At 38.5% G+C, this 9,111-nt stretch overlaps 1 long non-coding RNA gene across 1 annotated transcript; it reads right to left on the bottom strand.

Annotated features, from left to right (window-relative positions):
- Positions 1-3,329: 3,329 nt before the first annotated feature.
- On the bottom strand, positions 3,330-4,119 carry LOC129751566 (uncharacterized). The gene is made up of 2 exons (XR_008738745.1): positions 3,747-4,119; positions 3,330-3,655 (listed from the first exon to the last, which is right to left on the bottom strand). It is a non-coding gene; the product is annotated as an uncharacterized LOC129751566 (long non-coding RNA).
- Between the last annotated feature and the right edge of the window lie 4,992 nt (positions 4,120-9,111).

The following is a 9,111-nucleotide window of genomic DNA, read 5'->3' on the forward strand; positions in this document are numbered from 1 at the left end:
CGGCCTCCATCAACAAACACTGTGAAGCGTCCCAGTTGACGAAGCTCTCCAACGATCAATTCCAGTCACCATGCGATGCAGACATCCGGACACGGTTGATTGGTAAGCTTGAAGCAGAAGAATCTGCACCCACCGGTTATGGAACGCTGGCCGCAGACGCTTGAAAACCTGGTTGAGGAGTGCGATCGGATCATCAACGTCAAACGAGACACAAAAATGATCGAGAAGCGGGGAAACGTGGGGAAACGATAAGTATGTCCATCATTCGAAGCCTGCTAGCAAGAAGGTCCCAAAAACACCCTGCTGGTTGTGTGGAGACCAACATTACGCCAAGGATAGCCCTTATCAACATCGTTATTGCAGTAAGTGCAAGAAGAGGAGACACAAAGATGGTTATTGTTCCTCTGCTGAGCCATTCAAGCCGGCCGACCAACCAAAGCCCAAGGACACCGTCAAATCCAATGGCACTTTGGAACTTCCTAGTCCAGTTACAACTAGACTGTGTGTCGGATATTACAATCATCTTCGAAGAGGTCTGGGAAACAATTGGTCAACCAGCAATTTAAGACTCGAAAGTTGTAGCTGTCAGCGCATCAGGAGACGAGATTGGTATCATTGGTGGATTCCTTGCAAACATCACCGCCCATGCTACCACCAAGCAAGGCCGAGTTTTCTTTTCAATCAACCCGGATCTCAACGTCTTCGGCATCGAGAAGATCGATCAGTTCAATCTCTGATCGGTCCCATTCAACACAATGATCCAGTTCGTGCAGCAGAAATCCAATATTCGACGTTGCAGTTTCTGCGCCACAAAATCCCCGAGGAAAACTAATCTAGAGTCATGGCCGCTTCCAATGAAGCCCTGGGAGCGCATCCATGTCGACTACTCTGGTCCTGTGAGTGGCTACCACTACTGTTGAGGCATATGCCAAGTGGCCCGAAGTTTTCCGTACCCGCAGTGCGACAAGCACCGCAACACTGGAGATCCTTATATCCACGTACCCTGGTATCAGGCAACAGTTCCCAGTTCGTGAGCTCAACGTTCAAGCAGTTCTTTCGAATCAAACGGAGTCTGTCAAACGGACAAGCTGATAGGTTCGTTGACGCACTGAAAAGTGATCTCAATAAGCTCGTCAAGGGGGAAAGCAGAGAAACTTTCCAGCATCTTCAAATTTTGTTGTCCACGTAGCGTTCAACACCGAATCAAAACGCTCCAGAAAGACATCTGCTGAACTTTTCCTTAAAATACAGCTTCGAACCACTCTGGATCTTGCCAATCCGCGGATTCCGAGCCCAACTGAAGTGAGCACGAAGCAACGCCATGATGATAGTTTCACCCAGCCTCCTGCCACTATCCATTTCCAGTCTCCTGATCATCCAGTACAAAATCGTAGGCTTCCCAATCGGATTACAATGCACTATACGTTTTATTTTAAAGAGGGAGATATCAAGAAATAGTATAGTTAGCCATGACTTGCTGCCATGGCTATGCAGTAACAAACATGGAAATTATATTTTTCGTATTCTGACCACGCAAGAAACAAGACGTAATAAATATCTCAGTCTTTATTTTTCTTGTTTTAGAGCAAACGCACCAATAAGTGAGTATACGCGGCCCGGTTTTGCTCATTTCAGCGGACCGGTTTTGGGATACTCACTCTTTTGCGCACCGGGCGGTAGCATAATTATTTTTAAATTTGGCATTGCACTGAGAAAACTTTTGAAGAAAATCTTAATCTTAAATTAATACGTACCGAGTAAATTTTCGGAGTCGTCAGTTTTTTGCTGAAATTTTAATGAATGTTGGTCTTAAAAGGGCCTGGGGGTGTTGGCAGTTATTTGACGGGATAGCTGCTATCCGTATCGTGACGTCAAAGTCTACATCCTGGTTGAACATGCCGTACAGCAGCAGCAAGGCCAAGCAACTTTGAACACCAGTAATCGGGTCCGATGACGGATGCAGCAAGAACTTCCGAGCAGGATGTTTGCTTCGCTTGGCCTCGTCATCATATCTATACACAGAAAAAAAATCTGAATCCTTAAAAGCACTGAAATTGAAAACCCTTAATATTACATGACATAGAACGCGATTTCATACTGTAATTTCCGTCACATATGATGCTTCTTTTTATTTACATCATATGTGATGTAATTCTACAGATTGTTTGGTAGTGCGAAATATTACATGTCACAGAAAATTACATGTCACAGAAAATTGCAAAAACTGAATCCTTAACAACTCTGAAGATTGAAGAATTGAATCTTACATGACACGGAACACGATTTTCTATTGTAATTTAGAAATGATTGAATCCTTGACAGCACTGAAAATGAAAAAAAAAACAAACACGAAAGCAAGTCGTAAGTTTTTTGACCTGTCGGATGTTTGCGCTGCCGTGTTGTTTGATTGTGCGTTCATTGTGGAATGGTAAGTTTTTAGAATAAGTGGTTAGATAAAGCTAAATATGCTTCAAACAATTTGTTTTCATACTAACAGATTCGCAAAGTCCGTTCCGGGAAAGACTCCGCCAGATGGAAATGGTGACGATCGTAGCCATGGTTGGCAAAAGTGGCAGATAAAAAAAAGTGGCAAAAGTGGCAGGCAATTTCAAATGTCGGGCCAGGTATTGTGGAGGTTAAACAAATTTCTAAGGGTTAAAAACGTTGGGACCAGCAATAAACTTTTACCAAAGAGAAGTTTGTTGAAAGAAACACTATTTGTACTGAGTTGTGATGTGAAAAAATAGTAAAAAAATAGGTTTAAAATAAATGTAATCTGGTGTGTACAAAAAGATTGTTTTTTTTATTGAGAGATCTTCTTTGAATCATATTACTAGAAAGTAAACAAAAAAAAATCCAATTGGAACGTTCTTTTAATTCAGTGGTGTAAACATTACATCACTTTTAATTTACACGTCTGCAAATTTTACAGGCGTGTAATATCCAACTTGCACTGAAAATTCCGTCATATATGATGCTTCTTTTTATTTACATCATATGTGATGTAATTTTACAGATTTCTTTGGTAGTGTGTAGGACACCGCTTTCAACCGGTGGTGGTTGTTTTCGGCGACCGATTCAACATTGATCCTTTCGGTAAAGCGTTGAGTTTCCCTTACGGTGTTTCCAATTCCGTGTCACCCGTTTGCTGGATTGTGATTAAAAACTTATTGCATTGTAGGACGACTTGATTGAATAAAATAAATTCAGATAAGAATAAGTTCAGATAAGAATATATTTTCGAATTAAGCTCGATTTTGCTTTCAAAACGCCGGGCACTTTTATTTCTTAACACCCCCGAAACACACCCTAACACCCGAAAAACAAAATTCAACAAACTAAACAATTCAACTTTATTTGTTTATTATATTTATATTAAAATCATACTTCTCTAAAAAATCTTCAACTTCTTTTTCTATCCAACGTGCTGATTGAAATAGTTGCTGCTCCGAAAAACTGGGTCCCATTAGTTGCAAACTTATTGAGAGACCTCGTTTCGAAAGCCGAATCGGTAGGGACAGTACTGGAATGCCACCCATATTGGCCGGTTGGATACAAAAATCCTGCACAGCGCACTGGTCTCGATTATTATTACTCCGAGAAACTCCGAGTGACCATTTTTGGTCACAAATTACGATGCTTCAAGTTTGTTTATCTGAAATTGAGTGAGAAAGGAAAAAATGTTATCAAAATTCATAGATAGAAAAAATTCCAAAACAGTATAAAATACAAAATAAATAACTCACCATCAGAACCAGCATGTACACTTTCTCGTTCAATTCTTGGAAAAACCCGAAAAAATGTAACGAAATTGCAAATTTAACTGGTAATTCCAAAAAAAACCATCCACAATTTTAATCTGATACAGTTTTTTCTTAAAATAAATATCAACAAACATCTACACGCTGCGACATCGTTTGTTTAATTCTGCTCAAAACGGTAGAATTTTTTTCAGTGCATGTTTGCTCTCGCCCCTTTCTAGTGAGCAAATTTGGTGATTTCGTCGGTCCCGACGGCATCGGCCCTATTTTGCTCACCTTCATACTAACCCCCGGTGCGGTATGGAAGTGATTAAACTCGTGAGCATTTTCACTTTGCTCGCGATTGCTGCGGATGCCCTTAATTATCGAAGAATACAACAATAAGGCTCAATTTAAAGATATTGGAAGTTGCCGGGTCTCGTGCTATGGCAAAAATGTGACACCGAAGACATTCGTTTTGAATAATGTCCCCAATATTCCGGATTTAAACTTCAACTTCGTGTCAGTCGGGAAGCTGGCTTAAAAAGGTGCAACGGTGCAACATTTAACTCAAAAGGGTGTTACGTCATGAGCGGAAATCGGATTGCTGCGGTAGCCTCTTGGAAGAAAGGCCTTTAAGCTGACTGTCGTGAAAAGGATTGCATTCATGTTTGGCACCTTTGAACTGGAACATCGAGATTTGCAAGCCGTCCGAGAGATTGAGTCGAAAAAGTTGGCAACTGGAATCAAGATTCGGAATTGCAAAGCAGAGATCTCGTGCGAAACGTTTCTACAAGGGAAATTTGCACGGCTACCGATTCCCAAGGATTCTCAAAGGAATTGGGCAGCGGTGTTAAATTTGGTTCACAGCGTTCTCTGTGGGCCGATGCGAACAGTGACTCCGGGTGGTCGTCTGAACTAGAAAATGTAGTGTGTCACATACAGAACGAAAACGTCTTAAAACTAAGAAAAATAATTTCCAGCACATCAAGTGGCTCCGGAGAGTAGAGTGTTTTATAGTTACCGGAGTTCGAGATAAATTTTTCAATGGTAAGGTCCAGAGCAAAATGTTGGCTTTCGCGCCAAATTCCGTGAGGAATTTGCCAACAATACTTTCCTTACCCAGCTCCTAGCGGGAAGTTGTGGGTCTGCAGCATGTTCTTGATGGACACTTGCTCAAAACAAAACTTCTTACGAAAAACTTTGGGAAATTTCAAAATATAACAACGGTGTATTGAAAAAAAAAAAACTAACACTTGCTGGCCAAAATTGTTCTAACACATTCTGTAAGTTTTATCGGCCTTCCCGCAACAACATCATCTAGCTGGTCGTTCTAAAACATTCTGATGGCGGTAATAACATCCGATCCTGATGCACGGTCGCATCCGGAATATCCAGCAATCACGATCACTATCGATGATGATCCCGCAGATTGTGGTGGACCTCCACTTCGAAATTAAAAGCTCGGCTACGGTGCGCGCCAACATCATTCGTAGTAAAAATCAATGCTGGAAGCTATTTTAATAATCCCTTTTGCTTTTTTCAACTCCACTTGTGGCTGCAGTTTATCCACAAGAATGCCAGGAGGACGGTAGATTTTTACACAGTACTGATTTCCTGGTGCCACTTTTCAGGACTTCACTAGAGGAAAAAAAATCCCGATTCAAAGTTTAAAGTCTGCTTCATTTAACATGGGAACAAATTCTTTTGCTCATTGTGGCGCTCCTAGTGGACGGATTTGGAAACTTTTTTCACCCACGTGTCGGGAAATTCATTACCTTTCACCATGTAAAGCTTAGTTCTTTTAGAAATGGGACAGTTACGAATGCGTGTATCTCAAAAACCTTTCGTTATATTTAAATACTTTCTATGAAGGAAATGAAGGTAATCTTATGATAATTCATGAAAAAATTTGAAAAAACTTATCTATCATTTTTTGTAAGAATAAATTCTACTTTATTATGGGTACCTCCCTTCGGTCAGCGCACACTTTTTTCAGTCATGATAATGATCAGTTTTTCAAACTAATACTTCGTCTAATCTGTATTTTAGGTGGCTACATCCCCCTCCTTCAATTTCTGATACTTTTCGGACCAATACTTTTCTTTTAAAAGAAACTGAGGCCACTTGAGCGGATACAGCTGTTTCGAGATTAACAAATTTGATTATTTTTGAGCCACTTTTCGAGCGTTTTTAATGGAATTTCTGCTGGCAAAATCTGGCAATAACGAAGTAAAACCATGAGGAGATTAAAATTAAAGTATAATCGTTTAGTATAGATCGTAGGTTGCGAAGGGTACATAAAAGATTACTCTTTTTAGGCCTTTGAAAAGAGTGAAAATCATAGTTTTCGTTTTGAAAATAGTTGTTTTTTTTCCACAGGAGCCTAATTTTGGCAAATCATTATATTATATACAAAATAACCAGCAAATACATACTTTAATATACTCGGGACCTTGCCACGAGCAGACGTGGTATAGGATTCAAACGCTGGAATTTGTTTAAAATAGGGTATTTCATAAGTTTTGTCGTTCATCAGAAATCATCTGTCTCATAGCCTCGGAACCAGATATACAGCTTACGAGCTGTGGATCTAGCAAAAATTTTTTTTTTTAGGTTAGCTTTGAATGACTCATTAAGAGGCAACACTTTCAGCTTATCGGAGTTAAATTTTTTTCGAAATTTTAGCGATCTACCCATAATTTTTCGCTTACTGAAAATTTAAAATGCTCGTATGAGACTTGACTTCCCTGATGACCCTTAGCCGAAGTTGCCGATCATATGCTTCACTCTAATGGTTGATTTGAACTTTGTGGACATTTTTGATAGTATTTCCATACTTTTCCACCACTCACACACAGTAGTTCTTTGAATAATCAACGGTTTTGTCGGCCATCAATTTGATAATGATGGATTTTGAATGAAACTGTGCAAAATTATTTTTTCCTTTTTCTCTTGCATCGTAAATATCTCAAAAACGCGTAAATTTTTTATTTTGAAAAAAATAGGTCGGCTAGTACTTTTTACAGGCAACAAAATGCTGTCAAAATTTCGATTGTACGATTACTAGTAAACGAGCTATTAGCAAAAGAAAGTGTCCCATTTCTAAAAGAACTAAGCTTTATTTATGTCATAACACCAAACGATAGCATTTTGTAAACAGGGGGGCTTGTGATATAGCTCAGTTGGCAAGTCTGTTGTCTCCTGAGCCGATGTCCGCGAGTTCGAGCCCAAGAGTAAACATCGAACACAGTTGTACCGGATAGTTTCTCAATAACGATCCGCCAACTGTAACGTTGATAAAGTCGCGAATGCCATAAAGATGGTAAAACGACTATAATCGAAACAAAAAAAAAAAAAAATTTGTAAACAACCGCCATGGAAGCCGAACGGAGAGATCAAATTGTGCACAGTTTTCTTGAAAATCCATTGTTGTCGGCATCGAAGCTAGCTAAACAGCTTAAAATGCCCAGAAATACCGTATGGCGTGTTATCAAGCAGTACAAGGAAACATTGACGACGGCTCGGAAGCCGCATTCGAAGCGTCGGAGTGGAACTGTCGACCGGAAACTGCGTGGGAAAGTCATCAAGGCCGTCAAGAGGAATCCCAATCTTTCAGACCGCGATTTGGCCAATAAGTTCCAGGCCGCTCACAGCACAGTGGTCCAAAAGGGCCTGAAATGGAACTTTTTTCCTGGTAACTTTGTCTTTCATTTAAGCTATTAGATGTCTTCAGAACATTTACTAGTAAGATTGTTTCCCATAACGTGAAAGTATCAAAAATTAGTCACAGCCTACTACGATAAAAATAAAAACACTAACTTTTTTGTTTGAAGAGATAGACACCAAATTTGTTCTACAAAGTTGTAGATATCATTAAAATATGAAACTTTGCTGAAGTAACAAAAGCTTTATCTCTATTCAGTGCAGAGTTATAAAGCATTTCGTTTAAAACATACTTAAAATTTGTTTTTTGTACTTAACTATTGTAAATTTTGAACTTACACAAATATGATGTTCACAACATTTATTGCGATACTCAATACGCACATTTTGCACTAGATCTTAAGTCTCTACGACCTTATCTTCCGAAGTTATCGCAATTTCAAGTCTTATTTTTGCTTAAATTCAGGAATTTCTAGGGTAAAATGGGGCAAGTGGATCCAAAAACTAAATACCACATCTTGAAGTATAATTCAAGTACTACAAACTTAGCTAAAAATTACTTGTCTCCACGCGCCCGTTTTTGAGTACGGTCGGCATAAATTTGTTGAATTCTTAGATTTTAACGAGAAAATAGAGATTGATTGTTAATAATTCTGTCATATCTTCTCAAGGAATGAACTATCTGTTTTGATGTCTTCAAATGAAAGTTGCAACAACAAACGAGCTATTGAATGGTAATTTTTAGAGAATTTTTGATGATACCGTTTGTACCTTTAAACAAATTTTAAAGCGTTTTTACGGTTTTAACTGTAAATGCTTTTTGTTAATTTTTTTTTAAATATTAAATTTGAAAAGGTGATAAAATTTCAATGCGTTTTGATGTGCTATTTGATGATTTCAGTTGAAAACTGATAAAGTTATGTGCATTTTAAACATGTTTTTATTCCAACGATGACAATAAAACTCTATTTTCTCGTTAAAATCTAAGAATTCAACAAATTTATGCCGACCGTACTCAAAAACGGGCGCGTGGAGACAAGTAATTTTTAGCTAAGTTTGTAGTACTTGAATTATACTTCAAGATGTGGTATTTAGTTTTTGGAACCACTTGCCCCATTTTACCCTAGAAATTCCTGAAATTAAGCAAAAATAAGACTTGAAATTGCAATAACTTCGGAAGACAAAGTCGTAGAGACTTAAGATCTAGTGCAAAATGTGCGTATTGAGTATCGCAATAAATGTTGTGAACATCATATTTATGTAAGTTCAAAATTTACAATAGTTAAGTACAAAAAACAAATTTGAAGTATGTTTTAAACTAAAAGCTTTATAACTCTGCATTGAATAGAGATAAAGCTTTTGTTACTTCAGCAAAGTTTCATATTTTAATGATATCTACAACTTTGTAGAACAAATTTGGTCTCTATCTCTTCGAACAAAAAAGTTAGTGTTTTTATTTTTATCGTAGTAGGCTGTGACTAATTTTTGATACTTTCACGTTATGGGTAACAATCTTACTAGTAAATGTTCTAAAGACATCTAATAGCTAAAATGAAAGACAAAGTCACCAGGAAAAAAGTTCCATTTCAGGCCCTTTTGGACCACTGTGCACAGTACGGTGCGACGAATTCGTCTCCGGGAAGGAATAAGGTCATTCCGAGCCAGCAAACAGCCAAATCGGACGCTGAAGCAGAACAATGTGGCC

Source organism: Uranotaenia lowii, chromosome 3, assembly GCF_029784155.1.
Source record: "Uranotaenia lowii strain MFRU-FL chromosome 3, ASM2978415v1, whole genome shotgun sequence".
NCBI classification, from domain to species: domain Eukaryota; kingdom Metazoa; phylum Arthropoda; class Insecta; order Diptera; family Culicidae; genus Uranotaenia; species Uranotaenia lowii.